Raw genomic sequence first — 23,857 nt, forward strand, 5'->3', positions numbered from 1 at the left:
AGGAAGAAGCGACACACCAAATAACTTTATTGAATAAAAAAAAAACATAATTGTGTGGCCCACTGGGGATCGAACCCCAAGGGAGCATGCACTGCAAGCCCCTTACTCTATCCCCTAGGCCACAGCCGTCTGTGATAGGAATAAGCACGCCTGGTGTGTATGTGATGAGACCCTGTGTGTGGAGTGCGGTTTCTTCCAGGGCCTGTGTACTACAGTATACTGCATAATGTGAATGGCGGCACAACAATGGAGACCATCTGGAAGTCATATGAACGAGATAGGAACCGAGTGGTACAGTGGATTTCAATGTTTCTATCAATTTGATAGGAACGAAAACCTAAAATGCTTTCGGATATTATAAAGCTGTATATGCTAATAAAATCCAGAACTTAGTATACAATGTAATGACAAAATGAATAGTGTGAACAGGGCGGCAGCGTGGCATTGTATTTTGTAGAAGGGGATTTTTTTTATAAAGGGAAGCGACACACCAAATAACTTTATTGAATAAAAAAATAATAAATACATAAAAAAAAAAAAAACATAATTGTGTACCCAGCTGGGGACCGAAACCGAGGGTGCATGCATTGCAAGTCGCTGACCGTGTCCGCTAGGCCACAGCCATCTGTGGTTAGGAGTAAGCACCCCTGGTGTATATGTGATGTGTTTTGTCGGATTTGCGGCCAAATCCGACAGCTTTTAGCCCTGTTTAAAAATAAAAAAGTCGGATTGATTCCGACAAGCATGGCGGCACAGCAATGGAGACCATCTGCAAGTCATTAATGAGATGTGAACTGAGTGGTACAGTGGATTACATGTTTCTGTCAATTTTATAGGAACGAAACCTGGAATGCTTTCTGAGATAATAAAGACGTTCATGCTAATAAAATCCAGAACTTGGTACACAATGTAATGACAAAATCAGGATTTTGGTACTTACCGATAAATCCCTATCTCTGATTCCACAGGGGAAACTGGAATGCAGTTACAATGGGGAAATAGTAGGCAGTAACTGGTAGCTGGCACTTTAAAACTCAAACACTGTGGCTAGCTCCCCCCCTACTATGTCCCCCCTCCAAGCCAGTCTACGTAAAACTGTGCCCGAGGAGAGCTGGAATAAACTAACATTAAAGTAGAGGAGGTTAACGCCGCCATGTAAACCAGGATAACACGAAACAAACCTGGAACCTAACCTGACAAAAGGTTAACTTGAACCAAACAAGCAGTCACATAGTGATCTGCAAACCGTTTAGCGAAAAAGGAGGAAACAGCGCTGGGTGGGCGTCCTGTGTCCCCTGTGGAATCGGAGAAAGGGATTTATCAGTAAGTACCAAAATCCTGATTTCTCCTTCATCCACTAGGGGACACTGGAGCGCAGTTACAATGGGGATGTTCCAGAGCTCCCAAGACTGCCGGGAGAGCGCTGAGAGTCCTGTAAAACCGCTCGGCCAAACTGTGATGCAGAGGCCGCAAAAGTGTCAAACCTGTAGAATTTGACAAACGTATGTCGGCCCGACCAAGTAGCCGCCCGACATAAAGTAGTCATGGAAACCCCACAGGCAGCCGCCCACGAAGGTCCCACAGAGCGCGTAGAGTGCGCTGAAATTGAAGACGGAGGTTCCAGAGAAGCCGCCAAATAAGCTTTGTCTAAGTTGAAAAATATTGCAGTACACACATTACGTACAAACTACACACAGATGGCCTCCGCGCGTGTACTTGTTCTGTCGTGCGTGCACATATCCGCAATTTGCGTATGGTCGCTCCCGCGGTCCTGCGCATTAGCGCGTGGTATGGGTATTTACGGTAGAGTTTGTGAAAGCATGGAAAGCTATCAAAACACTACATATTTAATCCAAATAGTGCACAATGTACACATAGTCTCCCTGCACCACATCAGAAAGTAACAGCAGTTTAAATGGTAACAGAACAAAGGGATTCACCTTTACAGGATAGGAGGGGACAGAACAAGGTTATAAGGTGGTGTTTGGTATCCAGCTGTAGGGTATTTTAAGGGTAACATTCCGGTGTTGGTTTGAGGAAGATCGCATGTTCCTGCGGATAGTTATGTGCAGGAGCAGAATATAGATATAAACTGTATTTACTGTACATTATGTATGCGGCGGGAATCCAGAGGAGACCACCCACAAGAGCAGTTGGAACAGACATCGCCTACCTATTCAAATCGACCTATGACCTCTCCTATACTGTAAATGACCATCCCTGTGTCCAATGGACAAAGAGATTACAGTATCCATTGTGCTAAGTTTTGGATGAATTGTATAAAGAGAGCCTGCTGCAGGCCTGGTCAGACACAAGACTCACTGTCAGGATTCTGTAACTTGTCTGTCCCCGGCGGGGGCGCTAGTGGGTCAGTGTTGGTGTAACGTAATACACGAGGAGACCGAAGAATAGTCCTGCGCATAGGCGCTGATATTTATTATGTCACAGGGATCACAAAGCAATTGAATAACATGTGCAATGGAATGCAATTGCAGTGGAATGCAAAACCAGAAATAACAGGAAATAAATATTCAAAAGTCACTGGTAACTATGATTGAAACAAACAGAACTCCGGTAATTGTAAAAAGCACACAGTCTCAGTATAACTCAGGATGAAATAACTTTGGAAAAACAGAACTCTGATAAATGTACAGTCTCTATGAAGCACAAGTCCAGATAGCCTAACGGGCTTAAGCAGGAGACAGTCTCTAAGCAAATAGATGTTAACTGCTGAGATGCACAGATGGTAACTGATAATGAGTGCACAGGTAGATAATGATAAAACACCTGAGGAGAGTCTCTTACTGCTGGTGGATTGTGGCTGGCTGTGGCTGGAGTTTGTAGTTCCACAGGAACACTGGAACAGGGAGATGACTTGGAGATGCCAGAAATAGAAGACTGCTGGAAACAAAGGATTGAAGACTGGAACTGGAACGGAACTGGAACTGGTGGGACCTGTAGTTCCACAGGTCCAATACACAGGGGTATCTCTGCAGACAGATGACTGCAAACAGGAGACGCCTGTTCACAGAATGTGACGTGTTGTCCAAGGCGATGAGACTGAGCCAGGAACTGGAGTTTATACCCCTTGGTCTGTGATCATTGGATGTTGCATCTCTGTGAGAACACACCCTGCTGGATTAGGTGTTCAGATCAGCTGTGGGTTAGCTGAAGCACTGTGTACTCCAGGCTGCAGTAGACTGAAAACTGGAACAGAACTGAACTGCTGGAACCTGTAGTTCCACAGTAGTGATGCGACGGAGAATGCAGATTCCTGACACTCACAAAGTTATCTATTACATGACCGAGGACCGCAGCGGGTAGCACGGCGAATCCAATCACGTATGTACCATTGAATGTAGCCATTATTCTGTTATATTGTATTGTATATATTGTAACCCACTTTCAGTAATAATACGCTGCGGTGTCGGAACCCAGCAGTTTAATTTCAATCTGGTGTCGTGTCTTCCTTGCCCTGCTAAGGTTTAAAGTGTATTATCATTGCATTACATAGCTTTTAAGGGTTTGCGTGTATCTCTGGGTGTGTACGCGCTGTGTGTACTTTGTACCGTCAGCGCGGCGTTTGTACGCAAAGTCCGTACACAGTACGGGACTCTGTACGCTAATAGCGTACATAGTACGTAGAGTGTGTATTAAGTATAGCGGCCGCAGCGGCCCCATGGTAAAGTGTATTTAAGGTGTGTTTTAAGTATATCTTGCATTCCTGTATATAAATCAGCATTCTCAATTGGGGGCTCCGTCCGGTTTTCCACATACTCACTACCTAACAGGTCACAGCAGACTTAATCTATCAGCAAAAGGGTGGACAGAAAGTATCCTACGTATCCTTTTCCTGGTCGATGGATGCACTGAAAACCCTACTTGATTGCTGATTAGATGGCGTCTGCTCTGTATGGTTTGTAGAGATGCTGGTAGAACCCGTAAAGTAAAAACAGGAAAAAAGCTATTTAAAATCTGTGAATTTTTTTTGGCGCCAAAAGCGTACACGGCACCCAGACTCTTTGTATATCCTCACATTGTTGCCATAACATTCAGATTGCTAGATTCATTTAGACCTGTGTGAAACCGGAGATATTTGTTGCTATATAGTTAAAACGAAAATAAATATTTAAAGGAGTAAGCGTAAAGCACAAACGCAGTCCGGCCTAGTTGTAAAGGTTTATACAGAAAGAAACTGTGTTGTGTTTAGTGGGCAATAGTAGTTTTATTGCTCACATTTATAGAGTTGTATGATTTGTGCTATTGCGGACGTACGGTTTTGTACACGTGTCTCGGACAAAGTACCGAACTGCACGCGCGGCGTAAGAGATACGCACGGTCGCGTGTTTACGCAAATTGCGTAAGAGTACGGTCGCTAAGTTCAAATTACACAATAGTTCGTTTAGTTTAAAGGTGGGACAGTATCCACGCTACAATAGCACAAAACTACCCGGTTTCTAAAAAAAATAAATACATTTTTGTATAAAAACAAAATTTAGTATAAATAATTTTTTTTTAAATTGCCTCTGGGGGTAAAGCTGCCAACCTGAATGAATCCAAATTTTCTGTACAGAAAAACAAAGTGTATTTGAGTGAGCGAACGCAGGAGTGAGTGGATACTGAACCCAGGAACTGAAGTGGTCTGAAGTGGTAACACTGGGTTAGTAGAGGCCCGGTGGCGTAGGGTTCGCTACCCTGCGTTATTAGGAACTGAAGTGGTCTGAAGTGATCCCATACAACTAAAGTGGTCTGGAGTGGTCTAGGCTAAAGTGGTCTACAGCAATTGTAGGGCATATAGATAACTAGTATCTATAGGCTGTGCTATTGCATCGCATGTCCGTTTGTTTTGCACAGCGCAACGTGATATTATTGTGTCATATGCGCTGTGGAAGAGCATACGCAGACGTGATTGTATAGACAAAGGGGTTTTTCTTTGATAACGTCGGGAAATCTCCCTGGTGGGCTTCACTGGAAAGGGTAAAGGATAGTTATCTAATTTCTTTTTCATCCACTAGGGGTCACTGGAGTACTCTTGGGATATGGACGGCCTCTACAGGAAGTAGGCACTGAATAAATTAATTTTGAAACTACACCTCCCCTCCATATCCCTGAGTACCTCAGTGTTTTTTCTGTGCTCGACACAGTTAGTAGGCTTGTGGCTTTGCTGCCACAGAGGTCCACATTTCATTGGAATTTTTTCTAAGTTTTTTTCTTTTTTCAACGATTTACCACATCCCTTCCCCCCTTCCAATAGGCGTGGGTCCGGGATAGTGAAGGCTGCTTTAGCAGCTGTGGGTGTCGGACCTCTCTAAAAAGAGCTCCCTCACTACCACGTGCAGGACTAAAACCTGCAGTAAAGGCTGGACGGAACTTACAGAGAAGCCCCGTCATAGCCCTCACCACAGGGTCCAGGTATGTTGAACGGGGCGGTCAGCTCACGCTGCCGCCCCACTGTGTAGGATACTGTGTGTGTGTGTGTGTGTGTGTGTGTGGTCCCCCGCCGCTCTGAGCTGCGTCAGCCACATGGTTTTATGCATAGCCAAATACTGGCTTTGTTCACTACACAAAAATATGGAGCGGTTCCCAGGCGCTGCAGATGATGGAAAAATTGTTCTTTAGTGTTTCAAAACCATATACAGCTGTGTAGAACACATGAACTCTTCCACTACGTATCACTTCCCAAATTCTTGGAGGTGCGCACCTTACGACTAACCTCCTCAATGCGGGATATATACGTCAAAAGGTTTCTTTGTATTATCTTCATCTTCATCTAGGCAACAAGCCTCACGGTTTCCACCGGTGATCACTTTAAGGTGAAAAACCCATACAACCTGAGATGTAAGTGTAGCACTTACATCTCAGGTTGTATGGGTTTTTCACCTTAAAGTATTGCCTAATAGGATCCCCACTCAGTTTTTGAGATAAAAGTCTCTATGTATATCTTTGGAGTGGTGGGCACCATAGGGCATATGGTGGAAAAAACGTTTTCCCATTAACCAGGAGATTGTAAATTTTCTATATTTTATATATTTTTTGTTTTAAATTTTAATGTTTTTATGGGTATATCTGTATTTGGTGCAATAAATCTGTGCAACTTTTTGGATACCCTGTTGTGATTTATCCACATATCTGCTACAAAAAACGTTGATCACCGGTGGAAACCGTGAGGCTTGTTGCCTATAAAGATACCTTTCAAGGAATATAGGGCATACTAATAAGGTGAGTGCCCCCTCTAAGGGACGTGTTGTGGAATCATTGTGATCTTGGAGAGATAGATGAAGATAATACAAAGAAACCTTTTGACATATATATCCCGCATTGAGGAGGTTAGTCGTAAGGTGCGCACCTCCAAGAATTTGGGAAGTGATACGTAGTGGAAGAGTTTATGTGTTCTACACAGCTGTATATGGTTTTGAAACACTAAAGAACAATTTTTCCATCATCTGCAGCGCCTGGGAACCGCTCCATATTTTTGTGTAGATTGTCTCAAGTAGTTGTGCCCTTGGGGGCTGGTACTGGGCTGCAGCAGGGGCGCGAGTGACCTTTTTCTGTTTGTTGTATATGGCTTTGTTCACTGTTGTAAAGTAAGATATGTTATATCAATTGGTCAGCACATGGTGCTTATAAAACAGTATCTGTGGAGCACTGCAAAGCCTGCAGCAGCTTTGGCTTAATTCACTTGGCCACACCACACTGGATACGCCCAATCTCATCTGATTTTGGAAGCTAAGCAGTGTTGGGCCTGATTAGCCACCTGGGAGTACAAGGTGCTGTAGGTATTTTTAATCTACAGCCACACCACTCTGGATACGCCCAAACTCATCTGAGCTTGGAAGCTAAGCAATGTTGCATAGTGTTTTGCCATCTGGGGGAAACTGGTGATCCAACTAGATTGCATACTAATACATGCTAGTTCAAACTGTTAAAAATAGCTCAGTTTGGGCTTACACTATCAATATAAACCTACCATAGGTTTAACAGTCAGGATAGCTCTCCAGAGGCTGCTCCCAAGAGCGCGCTCCCGGCGCCGGCCACTAGATAGGGCCCATTAACTAAGCTGTGGTTAAGCAGCAGTCATCTCAGGTTTTAAGCCTGTGTGAGGTCACATTTAGTTTCAGACTTCTAAAAATGTATTCTACCTCTGTATCAGGATATATCTGGATATTTGTATATGGGTATATAATATATATGTGTATGTATGCATATATGGAATATATATATATATATATATATATTTATTAAGGTCTGAGTATGTGTGAATATACATTGTTGTATGTATGTGTAGATATATATATATATATATATATATATATATATATATATGTAGAGACAGATAGTATGAGCGCAAATCACAAGATGGAAGTTTTTTCTGTATATGTAAAGAGTCCTGTGGAACTATAAGTCCAAAGATGAACTAGGGACAATATTCCTCAAATTCACTGACTGCCAATAGCATTTGATGGACGACTCTTGTCAGTGTGCACTTCTGGGGTTTCCAGCTGTCGCTTCCCCAATGGTACCCGATCCCGGGCGGGTAGTAGTTCTGCCGAAAAAATTGAAGAAGCAGGGAGCGCCAATAGTGCATTAAAAGAGTAAAGATATTTTATTTAAAAAATCCAAATTGGTGACAAGTAAAAACCCGTACCATAAAAGGCGGTCAAACCACCGCTCGTATAACTGGCATAAGATTTACCCCACTGTGTAAAGCAGCATTCTTTAATTCCAAATCCAAATGTCAGACCACGCCCATACGCGTTTCGTCATTCGACTTCGTCAGTAGGCCTGGTCTTTTCTGTTCAGTGGTTCTATCAATACTCCCAACAGGGTGTCAGTACTCCCGACGCCTGTGGCTTTGAATTTTTTCGGCATATATATATATATGCTGACATTAAAAATCTATTTTGCAGTAAGCAAGACTAATTGGTCAGCACACAGTGCTTATTAAACAGTATCTGTTGAGCACGGCAAACATGGTGAGTTCAGGCCTCATCTGCAGCAGCTTTGCTTATTGTTTTTACAGGTGGCTCTGTAGCTAAGTGGTTAGGCTTCCCGGCCACAGTGAACATTGTGATTGCATGGACACTGGTTCAGATCCTGGTTTAACAGGTGTTAAAAAACAAAAAAACAAAAAAAAAACATGCTAGGACACCATTTTCTTTTAACGTTACTTCCTGGTTCTTTCCCGGAGGTTGCTGCTCTACAACACTTAGCATCTGGAGGAGCGGGGTGTTGTTAGGAGTTTAATTTATTAATTGTTTTTTGTACAGCATGACTACAGGAAGATTCACTATTGCTGGTAACCACATGCACGGTAATGCAGGTTAATACACACGTTACTTCCGTGGTGTACTTACTGGTTGGAGTACATGATCACTAAGTCTAATGCATAGTCAAACAAGCAGCTTCGCTGCAAAGTCGGTCACACAGTGTGTCGGACAAATACGAATCTGGGCCAGTGGCGCAATGTATAACGCATCTGACTATAGATAACAAGATTGTAGGTTCGTCTCCTACCTGGCTCGTTTAAGTTGTCGTGATCGTATAGTGGTTAGCGCTCTGCGTAAAAACTGCACAGACAGACCCTTACCGGTCCTCTTTTGGGGGAATGCGGGGGCATGTACTGCCTGAGGGAAAAAAATAAAATAAAAATAAATAAAAATAATTTTTTTTTTTTACTGTTTCAGATAGAATGTTGCGGTCGATTTGCCGCCAGCCCTCATAGCACCAGGCCAGTACGTCAGGTTCTCAGCGAAGGCTGAACGATTTCCAATGAAAGACAATTACAATTATTGGGTGTTTTACTACCTATCGGAGTGTACCCTACACAGCAGTAGGGCTGTTGCTTCGCCCTGCTTTGGTAAGGGTTTTTGAGGTAACAAGGCTGTAGTGGCAGGGCACTCCAGTTCAGGGTTGCCCTAAATAAAGACCACCTTACACTTCTTGCTGCCTACAGCTTCTTTGGACGTTGGCAGTTGGTTCTTGCGTTTTCAGCTTCGCTAGTGGCGCATAACGTCCACTTTGGCTATGTTCCTAACAGGCGGAGTCGGATTCCAAACGAGATAGATTGCAGACCAAGTGGGGGGGGGAAATCTGATTTCCTACCATTGTCTACGCGAATTCCTGAATGATTCCGTCTCAACGACTTCAATTCCTAGGCATGATTCTCGATACGGTAAATCAAAGAATTTACCTACCCGAACAGAAAGTACAGGTCATTCGTCATCTGGTACAGTTAGTGCTCAAGCCACGCACAGTCTCGGTTCATTTGTGCATTCGCCTATTAGACACAATAGTGGTGGCTGTCGAAGCGCTTCAGTTCGGAGGACTTCACTCACGTCCTTTTCAATTGGATGTGCTCGCACAGTGGTCGGGCTCGCATCTGCAGATTTACCGCAGGGTGAGGTTGTCTCCAAGGGCCAGAGTGTCTCTACTCTGGTGGCTCAAAGTACAGAATCTAACCGCAGGGAAACTGTTCGGTGCCTGGAATTGGATAATTCTCACGGCGGACGCGAGTCTCAAGAGATTGGGGAGCTGTAGTTCAAAATGATCAGCTCCAGGGTCTCTGGGCGGTTCACGAAAAATTGCTGTCTATAAATGTCCTGGAACTCCGGGCAATTTACAATGCGCTACGACAAGCAGTGCACAGGCTGCAGGCTCAGGCTGTTCAGGTGCAGTCAGACAATGCGACGGCGGTCGCATACATCAACAAACAAGAAGGAACGAAAAGCTGTATGGCAATGCGGGAAGTAGCTTCAATCCTCTATTGGGCCGAGTATCACCAAATGATATTGTCGGCAGTAGTCATTCCGGGAGTGGACAACTGGGAGGCGGATTATCTCAGCCGTCTGAATTTTCATCCAGGAGAATGGGCGTTAAATCCAGAAGAATTTCACATGCTGGTCCAGAAATGGAGTTACCCGCAGGTGGACCTGATGGCATCTCGCCATAATCATCAAACGCCCCAGGTCGTGTCCAGAACGAGAGATCCAAAGGCAGTGGCGGTGGATGCTCTCACAATCACGTGGCCATACAGTCTCGTGTATCTGTTTCCACCGTTTCCACTGCTCCCTCTGTGGCTAAAACGGATCAAAGGAGAGTCCGTCACAGTTATACTAGTGGCGCTTCTTTGGCCTCGGAGAGCTTGGTTCCCGGATCTCCGCGGTCTACTCGCAGTCGGTCTTTGGCCGCTCTCACTACGTTCTGACCTGTTACAGCAGGGTCCGTTCCTTTAACCCGATTTAGCGCGGCCACGTTTGACGGGGTGGCTGTTGAGACAGCCCTCGTAAGAAGAGAGGGCATTCCAGAATCGGTTATACCAACCATGTTACGAGCTAGGAAGCCGGTGACGGCAGCTCATTATTACAGAATTTGGCGTGCCTATGTAGGTTGGTGTGAAGCGCGGAAGTTTCCAACATCATCTTTTAAGTTATCCCGTCTTTTGTTATTTCTACAGATGGGGTTAGATAGAGGTCTGAGTTTATCCACACTTAAAGTGCAGATATCGGCGTTGTCCATTTATTTTCATAGTAGATGGGCCCTATTGCCGTCGGTTCACACCTTTATGCAGGGTGTCCTCAGAGTTCAGCCTCCATTCACTCCACCTACTGCGCAATAAAACTTGAATCTGGTTTTTAGATTTCTTACAGTCTTTTTATTATGAACCCTTACAACAAGTGGATATTAAATTTCTCAATTGGGAAAACAATTTTTCTTTTAGCCTTAGCGTCAGCAAGGTGTGTTTCAGATTTGGGTGCTTTGTCGTGCAAGCCCCCGTGTTTAGTGTTTCATGATGACAGAGCGGCACTCCGGACGAATTCCGCTTTTCTACCAAAGGTAGTGTCATCTTTTCACATCAATCAACCAATAGTAGTTCCTGTGTTACAGGAGACTCTGGTAGGTTGGATGTGGTACGCGCATTACGCATTTATGTATCCCGAACGTCGACCGTTCGTAAGACGGATACGTTGTTTGCTCTCTATGATGCTGCCAAGATGAGTTGGCCAGCTTCTAGGCAGACCTTATCCAGTTGGATTAAACTGACCATACGTCAGGCTTACCTTCATGCTAGGTTACAGCCGCCTACATCAGTAACAGCTCATTCCACACGGGCTGTGGGAACATCATGGGCAGCGAGTCGTGGAGCTTCTACGACACAGCTTTGCCGGGCGGCTACATGGTCTTCGGGGCACACGTTTGTGCGCCTCTACAAGTTTGATGCGTTGGCGGCATCAGCATCTAGCTTTGGCCGCCTAGTGTTACAGGTGCCAAACAGCTCTCCCGCCCACGGGGGAAACTTTGGTACGTCCCAAGAGTACTCCAGTGACCCCTAGTGGATGAAAAAGAAAATAGGATTTTGGTACTTACCAGGTAAATCCTTTTCTTTGAATCCATAGGGGGCACTGGACGCCCACCCAGAGCAGTTTACCTGGTTTGGGGTAGGTTCAGTAGATATTATGGTAACACATTTTCACCGACTGGTTCAGATTAACAAGTTCTAATCGGTTATGGTGTCAACTGTTTAGTTGTCAGTAATGTTGTGTCAACTTTATTGTTGTCCGTTATGTTATATGTAATTCTACACTGTCAACCTCTCTATCGCTCCTGTTCGGCTCAGTAAAAAACACTGAGGTACTCAGGGATATGGAGGGGAGGTGTAGTTTCAAAATTAATTTATTCAGTGCCTACTTCCTGTGGAGGCCGTCCATATCCCAAGAGTACTCCAGTGCCCCCTATGGATTCAAAGAAAAGGATTTACCTGGTAAGTACCAAAATCCTATTTTCTCTGTTTTTCACCCTACAAACAATTCCAGTTGAAAGATACCGAAAAGGAATTTTTCACTGCCTCTCTCAGGAAAATATTCCAAACAGAACTTCCACCGAAAGAAATTACGGTGTTGTAAGGTCTGATAGGAGCCCTAAGTTGGGTACATTGCGAACCGCTATCAACAGTGTATCGTTGTACTGGCCAACGTGGGCGGAGAGCGAGTGGAAGGCGCTCGGAGATACTTCCACCGTCTACTTATATTGAGTATTTTGGTGTTTGTGGGAATATTTTTTTAAGTTATTAAAAAAGACCCACAAATATGGGAGCCAGTTGCTCAAGTGAGAGACGTTTAGACAGGGTTCAGGCAGAATTGTGGCCAAAAGGCTCAGCAAGTTTTATCATGTGTGAAAAATATGGTTCACACACAGAAGTTTTATGCAATGAGTGGGTATGTATGACTAACAAAGATAGGGTACCATACCCTAGGGTGGGCAGCTTTGAACCAGAGGCACTACAGAATGTAAGCAGTAAAATATGTCTTCTTAAATCCAGAAAACAAAGGATTAGACATAATGATTGTTTAAAATTATGGCAGCAAGAGGGGGATATGCAAAGGGAACAAATTCGCAAAACAGGTTCAAAACCTAGCGGGAATGAGAACACAAACACACCATTGTCGAAGGGGAAGAGATGGCTACAGTCAATGGTATATCCGTAAATGATAGTAGTATGCAAAAACAATGTATTAACCCTAATTTCTTTATCATCCACTAGGGGTCACTGGAGTACTCTTGGGATATGGACGGGCGTAGCCGAACAAAGGCACTGAATATTTAAATTTAGGACTCTCCCCCCTCCATATCCCCGAGTACCTCAGTGTACTCTCTCAGTGTTTTTTCGGTGCTCACAGCACGAACATCGGCTTGTGGGAATGCCCACATTTCAGAGATTTTATTCAATTTTCATTTTTACTTATTATTTTTAATTTTTACACTTCCCTTCCCAGTTTCTGGAAAAACATGGGTCCGGGATGGTGCCGCTGCAAGGCAGCGCATGGCGTGTCGGTCCTCACAAAGAGCACCCTCACAGCCACAGGCGCTACAAGGCAGCGCATGGCGTGTCGGTCCTCACAAAGAGCACCCTCACAGCCACAGGCAGCCACTGTCTCCTGCAAGCTGAACGGAGCTTACAGAAAGAAGCCCCGTCACAGCCAGGATGAGACAAAGAGCTGGAAAGAATAAGCAAATGGAGCTGGACGGAGCTTACAGGAGAAGCCCCGTCACAGCCAAGATAAGAGAGCGGCCGCACGCAAACAGCTACAGCTGGAAGGAGCTTACAGCAGAAGCTCCGTCACAGCCAAGATGAGAAGCTGGACGCTGAAACGGAGCTTACAGACAGAAGCCCCGTCACAGCCAGGATGAAAGCCGTCACATGGACGGAGCTTACAGGATGCACAAGGTATGGTGGGGGGTCAGGGCGGTCAGCTCACGCTGCCGCCCTGCTGTGTGGAAAGTGTGATGTAGCCCGCCGCTGAAGCCGCCGCTGAAGGGGTCCCGCTGAACCACGCGCAGAGCGGCCGCACGTCACTCAGAGACGCCGGCCGCTCTCACAGCGCTGATTGCCCGGCACCACTACGAGGCGCCGCCGAGATTCTCCGTGTGCTAACAGAGCGGCCGCACGTCACTCACAGACGCCGGCCGCTCTTCCAGTGAGGACACCGCACGCCGCTGATGCCGGACACTGCTGTAGGAAGGCGCCGCCCGCTCTTCCGGACGGCTCCCCGGCGCTATACACAGCGCTCTCCTGCTCTCCCTGCACCCGCTCCCCGTACGCTGCAGGTAACATGAGGACTACCTCACAAGCAGCGCAGCTGCAGGGGGGGGGTGAGGGGGAGTAATGCCCATAGCAGCAGCAAAGGCTGCATGGGTTAACAATAGGCTGGTCAGCGTTTTAAACAGTGTCATGGGGTATAACATCAGTATAAAACTGTGATTATATGTTTCAGCACATTTTATATATATCATATATAATGAGGCTTTTTGCTGCCAGGGAGACTGTGTATAATATCAGTATGAACTGTGATTATATGTTGAAGCACATTTTATATATATAATATATATATAATATATATATGAAGCTTTGGCTGGCAATAGGCTATCAGTGGCATAACCTATTGCATTTTTAACCATGTTTTCTGGTATTTTCTGTTAAGGCTGCAAGATAATAAAATTCACTGCAGGCAGTGTTCATATTAATGGAGGCTAACTAAAGCATGTATTTTACTGTATCCTAGACCTGTGTTATCACTGTATAATAGGCTATTAAGCCTATATTAACTGTATAATAGGCTATTAAGCCTATATTAATACTGCAGCAGGTAACCTGTACTGTGATTTTTTTGTGAAAGCATGGCATGCCGGCCATTTTAATCATTGCTGTTTTTCCAGCTTATAATTCCAGAATATTCCGGCTATACACCTCTACTCCACAAGGAGGCGCAGGGGTGTTAGTGGGAATTTTTGGTTCAGGTTTCACATAAATTAGCCATGTAATCTGTATTTCTACATAATTCTAGAACATTCCTGCCCTACATCTCTAAGCCACCAGAGGCGCAGGGGGGTTAGTAGGAATTTGGTTCGGGTTTCATATGCCCATGTGAACTACTTTTCACATAAAGAATACTCTGGTTTCTCTTCACATCGAATAAATCTTTCGTTTTTTTTACTAAAGTTTCAGTAGAGAGACACAACCATGAGTTTAAATAACATATATAGATATGACACACAATAAGATCGTGTAAGTGTCTGTCTGTTGCCTATTGTGGTGTCGGTCTACATAGCGAGTAAGGCTCTAGTGCAGACTAGAAATAATTTTTAAAAATCTTACGTTGGCAATTCAGATTAAAAGAGCGGTAACGGAGTCTCTGAAGTGACTCTGCCAGCTCTAACAAAAGACAGTCTTTCCAAACGGCCAAATTCCCTTTGGGTACCAGAGTGTTTATTTCACTGGTCTTATAATTTAATGCACGATTTTATGTCAAATCTCACACCGATAACTACGAGTGAGAAGGGAACATTAGTCCAGCAATCAGATAGTGCGGGGTTTTTTGACCGCTATTGGTAAATGCGTGTCTGTCAAACTTTATAAAAACCCAGGATACATTTGGGTTACTATAATCTATGTATGAAACAATGACGAAAATAAGCTACAGAGTATATCTGTAAAGCTTCTGCTAACGCCGGATACTTTCATCGTCGCTAGTTAAGCGCGACAAGGCCAGAGCTTGTTTGCTCCTAAATTTGATACAGTCATTACGCATCCAGTATCAAAATGCAAACGGCGTTTTATCCCTTATAAGCGGTGGTACAAAACAGTCACGCCTTGTAAAGACAAGACGCTACAGTCAACAAGCCAGTGGTTTGATGACCTCTTTTCCAATTGTGGAACCGCGGGTTTACATGTTACATTTGCGAGGTTTCAAAACTTCAACTCATGGTTGTCTCAGCTATTTACAGATTAAAGGTCAAAACTGCCTCTGTCGAACGGTTTGGTAGGTTGCCATTTAGTCTCTGCTGCTTTTCAGCTGTCTTTATAACCAGGCAGTAGTACACCAACAGAGTCAGGGTGACTTATTCCTCTCTATTTGAGCAAAACCAAACAGTTCCGTCGCAATATCAGCAGCAAGTCACTTACTGCAGTGGGAAAATGGATTTTCTGCGGATAGTATTTGCATATTGCAGCCATACCCATTCCGGTTTGTTCATCATAGGTTCTAGCGTTTGCAAATCGCCACAACCATTAACCATTTCAGGTCTACCGTCTCTTATCGCCTCGGGTATTTACCAAAGTGATGTTGGTGATGATAGCTCATCTCACATAAGAACTCTGTCTCAACAGAGTTTCTTTATCTTAGATGATCTGCTCATAAGAACTCTGTCTCAACAAAGTTCCTCTAACTTGCGTTACTAAGGTATACTGCGGTAGCAGATCAAGTTCAAAAATAATCGCATCTAATTCCGTCTAAACGAGGTCAATTCCTAGGTAAGATTATAAATACGGTAAATCAAAGACTTTTACCTACTACACCAGCAAGAACAAATGTACAGCTAGTAATTAGTGCAAAACACGCACACTAGCGGTACATTGGTGTATTCAACTGTTAAGAATAACAACTGTTAAGAATAATGATGTGTTTCAAAGCGATTTCGTTCGCCGCCCTTCACTCGCGTGTCCCACAGAGGGGCGAGGGGGTATATACTCTGGACTAGAGTCGCAGAGGTTCAGGAGTTGTAGTTAAATAATATCAGCGACAACGGTTCCAAAATCACGACAGATTGCTGTCGATAAATGTCCTGAAACTACGTGCATTTTACAATGCAATACATACTTCGCTTTCAGTCTAACCAATGCGGCAGGTAACTCAAATCCTCAATGGCTCAGAACACCATTATGTGAAAATGTCAAGAGATCATTCAGTGAGTGGACATCTCTTAGACAGATGATCTCACCCGTCAGGATTTGGATCCTGAAAACTGGACATTAAATCCAGAGGTGGTTCATATGTGAGTCCACAGAAGGGGGTTACCCTCAGGTATACATGATGGCATCTCGCCACAATTACAAAAGCTCAGTTTGTGTACAAAACAACAGATCACAAGGGCAGTGGCGGTGGAGTCTCTCACATTCATGTGGTCATTCAGCATCGGCTATCTGGCTCCACTATTTTCCGCTGATCTCTCCGTTGCCAAAACGGATCATAAGACAGTTCGTCACAGTCATACTGGTGGTATCTCAGGGGTTTCGGAGAAGTTTGCTTCTCGAATTTCCAAGGAATACTTGCACACGATCTTGGCCCGCTCATAATACGCTCAACCTGTTACATCAGGGAACGTTCTTTTGCCTATAGTTACCTATGTACCTATTATCTATGTACCGCAGCTGCGGTTGACGGGGTGAGGTTTCAGACCGCCCTCTTAAGAAATAGAGCATTACAGTATCGGTTATACCAACCATGTTAACTAGTAAGCTGCTTAAGGCAGCTCATTATTACAAAATTTCGTGTGCTTACATAGGTTGTAAACCTCGGAAGTTTCCAACATCATCCTTCAAGTTACCCGTATTCTATTCTGTTAAACGGGGTGGGATGGAAAACTGCGTTGATCTGCACTAAGAATGCAGGTATCTGTGTGGTAAACTTATTTTCAAAGACGTTTACCTCTATTTGCGTCTGTACACATCTTTCTACAAGGTGTCATCAAAGTTCAGACTCTATTTATCCCACCTACAGCGCCAGGCGATTTGAGGTTGGGTTCAGATTTCTTACAGTTTTCATATTTTGAACCCTTACAACAAATGGGAATTAAGTTTCTCACTTTGGAAAACATTTGTCTTCTAGCCTTGGCTTCGGCAAGGGTTTTGTTTTCATATTTGGGTGCCTTGTATTCCAAGCCACCGTATTTGAGTTTTCTCATGACAAAACAGATCTTCGAACGAATTCCGCTTTCGTATTCTTCACATCAATATACCAATAGTGGTTCCTGTGTGGACAGCACATTCTAGAATTCTGAATGTGGTACACGCTTTACGCGTTTATATATGTCCCGAACGTCTACAGTACGTGATATGAATACGTTGTTTGTTCTCTATGATACTGCCAACTGGGGTTAGCCAGTTTCTCAGCAGACATTATCCAGTTGGATAATAATAATGACTACAAGTCAGGCTTACTTTAAGGCTAAGTTACAATCGCCGTCAGTAATAGCTCATCCCACAGGTTCTGTGGGAATGTCAGACCCAGCAGGTCGTGGAGCGTCTACGACGCGGCTACGTCTACGACGCGGCTACATAGCCTTCAGTGCACCACGTTTGTGCACTTTTACACGTTATGAATGGTGGCGCCATCAGCATCTAGCTTTGGCTGCCTACTGTTACAAGTATCAAACAGCTCTCCCGCCCACGAGGGAAGCTTTGGTACGTCCCAAGAGTACTCCAGTGACCCCTAGTGGATGATAAAGAAAATAGGATTTTGGTACTTACCAGTTAAATCCTTTTCTTTGAATCCATAGGGGGCACTGGACGCCCACCCAGAGCAGTTTTACCTGGGTTGTTTTAAGCTCAAGGGAGCTTAGTGAACACATTTTACTTGGGTGGTATTAAGCTCAAAGGAGCTTATGGTAACACATTTTCACCGATTGGTTCAAATTATAAAGTTCTATCGGTTAAGGTGTCAACTGTTTAGTTGACAGTAAGGTTATGGGTCAACTTTGTTGTTGTCCGTTATGTTATAGGTATTCTCCATTGTCAACCTCTCTATATAGTTCCTGTTCGCTCAGTAAAAAACACTGAGAGAGTACACTGAGGTACTCGGGGATATGGAGGGGGGAGAGTCCTAAATTTAAATATTCAGTGCCTTTGTTCGGCTACGCCCGTCCATATCCCAAGAGTACTCCAGTGCCCCCTATGGATTCAAAGAAAAGGATTTACCTGGTAAGTACCAAAATCCTATTTTTTGCAAGATGTATCCTGTTTTGAGGTCTTTTCAAGGTTATAGGTCACAAGAAGATGAAGGATCCAGCCAAATTGCAGCTTCCTCCAAGCAGTCACCTTGCAGGGAACTCAGGTGGGGCCTGTCCAACCAGGTAGAGCAGTAACAATATTCCCCAATGAAAGAACTGGTGAGGTCACAGCTACCGGTAAGTGTGAGACAGTTCATTGCACAGAGACAACAGCACCTCACAGTAAACAGATTAGGAAAGGAATGGTAGAATTACACCCTGACTTGGAGATAGTAACTCCCAATGGGGGAACCGATAGTCAGGGAGTAGTCCTCACCAGGAATAATGCAATGTATTGCCCGTGGCCCAGAGATGAGCTGCGATCAATCATTTCAGAATTCCCCGACCCTCGGAAGCATTTAGCCAGATGTCAGAAATTTATCAGTGATCTGGGTAATGCGTATGAACCGACAAACAAACACTGGCGGATATTTTTGAAAGCGTGCCTACCCCCTAATATTGACACCCAAAAATGTATCACTGATTGTAGGTTAGAGTCGGATAGTCTTATGACTGACAAACACAATCAGGAGAACTTAGAGCAAATTAACATGCAACTAGAGTTGTATTTCCCCACAACTGTTAAGTGGAGAAAAATTTTCTCCATAAAACAGAGGGAAAATGAAATGACATCTGAATATTTCCATCGGGCCCTGCAAATAATGGATAGATACATTGGGGTATCAGATACAGGGAACGATGCGAATTATAGGGAATTGGCTGTCTCTGTGCTAATGGACGGACTCAATAAGACAGTAAGGGACAGGGTACAACATTTTTGCCTGATTGGAGAGGGGCCACAGTAGCTTGTCTTAGAGAGTGCGCGATTGAACACCATAAGAATATTGCTAGGCGTAGAGAACTGCAGGAGGAGAGGCTGATGATTGAAAGAATACAGGCTCTTACACCAAAATCTCATCAACCTAAACCCCAAAACCCAGATAGTAAGAAAAGACCTAGGATATGTTACACTTGTAGGAAGGAAGGACATTTTGATAGAGATTGTAGGTATAGTAGAACACATAGTCAAGATAGATCCCTAGACAGAGAAAACAAGCCACGTTATTAAACACATAGACGGGATCAAGGGACACATAGTAAGGAATCACGAGCCATATAGAAAACACAGATTCGGTTAATGGGAAGAACAAAATAAATGCAACTTTACCCTTTTGACAGAATTTACTGGGGTTAGGAGGAGATCTCTAAACTTTTGCTTCTTTCTCTAGCAGAAGTGACCTCTAATTAACTTAACAGAAGTTTTGTTAGAGATGGTATACATATAAAGTGCTCCCGCCCAGGAAGCACAAAGTATGTTGGATACCCACGAAGACTAATGTTGCATTTCACTGTTCTAGATGCATGTCCATCACAGGTAGAGGAAATTATCTCAAAGATACCGGGTTCCCTATGAACTTAGAATGGACAGGACACTGGATTGATGGCTGGGATAGTCCCAGTAGAGATATAACACACAGAATTTCTTTTAGGGGAGCAGATCGAGTAGAGAATCATTCCCCCGTAGTGCCCAATCCAGATGTCAAATTTTGTAAAATATTCTTTGCCTCTACAAACTTATCTGTTACTAAACTCTATGTGATTTGTCTTCAAAGTTTCCTCTTCATCTCTTACATTCACCGACAGGATTACAGTTCAAACGTCACATGCCTACTCGGTCTTTCAGAGCTCTGCCCAAATCCAGTATATCTCACCAGCATAGGGACACCAGTATTAACGCAGTGTGCCTTGTCATGCACAAAGGGTGGAGAATGGGAATACTGGTGAAGGGAGACTGTGTATAGACACCGATATGCAGGATGGTGTGACAGCCTGATGGTGAACGCAAACCTGACAAATTCTCTTTTTATTATTTCCCCTCTCTTTTCACTTTCCACAGACGGTTTACTTCACACAACTGATAATACACAACAGTTAAACACATTGAAATGCAAGATTTGTGTTCCCTACAGGAAAGGGCAGTCTGGAGGTCAAAGGGGGTATGGTCAGGAGTCCTCAGGACTGTGGACAAGGTAAGCCGGTGGCCCCCAGAGCATATCTTCCAAGTTTAGCTGAGGCGGCACACGGTCTGACTCATCTAGGTAAAGAGGGTATGTGTAAGCTGGTGAGAGCCTACTGGTGTGCGCCAGGATTCTCTTCTCATGCAGGTAAGAGAGCAATGACATGTTTTACCCTGCTTGAGGAAGAATATTGGAAAGTCAATACCAACAGAGCCATCCCATATCCCTCCGACAGACTGACCTTTTCAGGTAATACAAATAGATTTCATTCCTGTAGGAATTAAAAATATGTGTTAGTTTGTATTGACATATTTTCCAACTGGGTAGAAGCGTTCCCTGCTGCCACAAATACTGCTACGTTCACTGCAAAGAAAAGTGTGCAGGAATTTGTGTGTAGATATGGTATCCCTAGACTAATTGAAAGTGATAGGGGTACCCATTTTACAGGTGAAGTCTTTCAGGTCATGTGCAAACTGATGGGAATTAATAGCAAGCTGCATACTCCGTACCGTCCACAGGCGAGTGCAAAGGTGGAGAGAGTGAATAGCACTATTAAGAACAAGCTGAGCAAATGAATGACTTAAACTGGATTGTCGTGGCCAGAAGCTTTGCCACTAGTATTGTACAGCATCAGAACCACTCCCAGGTCTCCCTTAACCTATCACCCTTTGAAATCCTTTTTGGTCGACAACCTCATGTAATGCTAGACCCCAGGATGATTTGAAATGTAATAATGAAGTGACTGTGAAATATTTGGTTGGGATGAGCCAGCAGCTGAAAAATCAACAAAGAAATTTAAAGCTGGTGATTCCTGACCTACCGAACAGTAATTGTCATGACATTGAACCTGGGGATTATGTGATGATTCGAAATTTCTTACGCTCAGGTTGCCTCATAGACAGGTGGGAAGGACCATACCAAGTCTTGTTAACCAGCACAACAGCATTGAAGGTCGCCGAAAGAGAGACTTGGATCCACTCGTCCCACTGCAAGAAGGTCGCTGACCCGGAGACAACTCGTGACAAAGAGCAGAGTGTAGAGAATCTCGTATCACTGGAGTGTCTGTTCCGGGAAAGTTAAGAGGCAGGACTGTTGAAGGGCATCTGAGCACAGAGAGTAACGAGATCTAGAACGGTTGTCGTACCACTTTCTTTTTTCACCTCCCCCTACATTTTTCCTTCCTTTTCTCCTTCTTATTTTCCTCCTTTCCCCTAACGAAATGGATCGATCACAAGAGACTGCGTTTCGGGTTCTGTTAGTAATTCTGGTTTTGATAAGGACAGTTTGTTTTGGTGAGGGTCCCAGAGAGGTCGAGCAGGGATCTGGAATGGGTTCTGATGGCAAGTATGAATTTGTAGGATCTCAGGATCAGCACATCATTTTAGTAAAGGCTGGCATCAGTAAGCGCTCTGGTAGTCAGGGAGCTCGGAGGCACTGTGATGGGTTATTGTTAGAGATGAGCGGGTTCGGTTCCTCGGAATCCGAACCCGCCCGAACTTCAGTTTTTTTTACACGGGTCCGAGCGACTCGGATCTTCCCGCCTTGCTCGGTTAACCCGAGCGCGCCCGAACGTCATCATCACGCTGTCGGATTCTCGCGAGGCTTGGATTCTATCGCGAGACTCGGATTCTATATAAGGAGCCGCGCGTCGCCGCCATTTTCACACGTGCATTGAGATTCATAGGGAGAGGACGTGGCTGGCGTCCTCTCCGTTTATAGAGATTCGAGAAGAGAGTGAGACAGAGAGAGACACAGTAGTAATTTTGGGGAGCATTAGGAGGAGTACTACTACTACTAGTACTTGCTGAAGTGATAGAGATAGTGTGACTGTATTATCTGACTTGTGGGGGAGACACTGACAGTGGGGAGCAGTTAGAGTCTGAGAGCAGGACTCAGGAGTACATATAACGTACAGTGCACACTTTTGCTGCCAGAGTGCCACACTGCCATTGTTTGTGACCACACTGACCACCAGTATAATATATATTGTGATTGTCTGCTTAGGACTCAGGAGTACTACTTGCAAGTTGCTGATAGTGTGACCAGTGACCTGACCACCAGTTTAATAATCACCACCAGTTTATGAGTTTAATATATATATATATATATATATATATATATATATATATATATAATTGTATATAATATATATATAATATTGTATACCACCTAGCACCTACCCGTGTTTTTTTTTTTTTTCCTTTCTTCTTTATACATACTACTATAGTAGCTTACTGTAGCAGTCTGCGGTGCTGCTGAGCTGACAGTGTCCAGCAGGTCCGTCATCAGTCATTACATAATAATTATATATACCTGTCTGGCTGCAGTACTAGTGATATTATATAATTATATATATATATATTGATTTCATCTCATTATCATCCAGTCTATATTATCAGCAGACACAGTACGTTAGTCCACGGCTGTAGCTACCTCTGTGTCGGCACTCGGCAGTCCATCCATAATTGTATACCACCTACCCGTGGTTTTTTTTTTTTCTTTCTTCTTTATACATACTACTATAGTAGCTTACTGTAGCAGTCTGCGGTGCTGCTGAGCTGACAGTGTCCAGCAGGTCCGTCATCAGTCATTACATAATAAATATATATACCTGTCCGGCTGCAGTACTAGTGATATTATATATACATATATATTGATTTCATCTCATTATCATCCAGTCTATATTATCAGCAGACACAGTACGTTAGTCCACGGCTGTAGCTACCTCTGTGTCGGCACTCGGCAGTCCATCCATAATTGTATACCACCTACCCGTGGTTTTTTTTTTTCTTTCTTCTTTATACATACTACTATAGTAGCTTACTGTAGCAGTCTGCGGTGCTGCTGAGCTGACAGTGTCCAGCAGGTCCGTCATCAGTCATTACATAATAAATATATATACCTGTCCGGCTGCAGTACTAGTGATATTATATATACATATATATTGATTTCATCTCATTATCATCCAGTCTATATTAGCAGCAGACACAGTACGGTAGTCCACGGCTGTAGCTACCTCTGTGTCGGCACTCGGCAGTCCATCCATAAGTATACTAGTATCCATCCATCTCCATTGTTTACCTGAGGTGCCTTTTAGTTGTGCCTATTAAAATATGGAGAACAAAAATGTTGAGGTTCCAAAATTAGGGAAAGATCAAGATCCACTTCCACCTCGTGCTGAAGCTGCTGCCACTAGTCATGGCCGAAACGATGAAATGCCAGCAACGTCGTCTGCCAAGGCCGATGCCCAATGTCATAGTACAGAGCATGTAAAATCCAAAACACCAAATATCAGTAAAAAAAGGACTCCAAAACCTAAAATAAAATTGTCGGAGGAGAAGCGTAAACTTGCCAATATGCCATTTACCACACGGAGTGGCAAGGAACGGCTGAGGCCCTGGCCTATGTTCATGGCTAGTGGTTCAGCTTCACATGAGGATGGAAGCACTCAGCCTCTCGCTAGAAAAATGAAAAGACTCAAGATGGCAAAAGCAGTAGCACCGCAAAGAACTGTGCGTTCT

The 23,857-nt window shown here is 44.0% G+C and overlaps 1 protein-coding gene and 1 pseudogene across 1 annotated transcript in view; both read left to right on the forward strand.

Annotated features, from left to right (window-relative positions):
- Window positions 1-23,857, forward strand: part of SLC25A27 (solute carrier family 25 member 27) — an 83,579-nt gene that overhangs the window by 36,409 nt on the left and 23,313 nt on the right. The gene's annotated exons all lie outside the window — the stretch shown is intronic.
- Window positions 14,443-14,564, forward strand: LOC134913584 (U5 spliceosomal RNA; annotated as a pseudogene).

The sequence above is a fragment of the Pseudophryne corroboree genome, chromosome 4 (genome assembly GCF_028390025.1).
Source record: "Pseudophryne corroboree isolate aPseCor3 chromosome 4, aPseCor3.hap2, whole genome shotgun sequence".
Lineage (NCBI taxonomy): Eukaryota > Metazoa > Chordata > Amphibia > Anura > Myobatrachidae > Pseudophryne > Pseudophryne corroboree.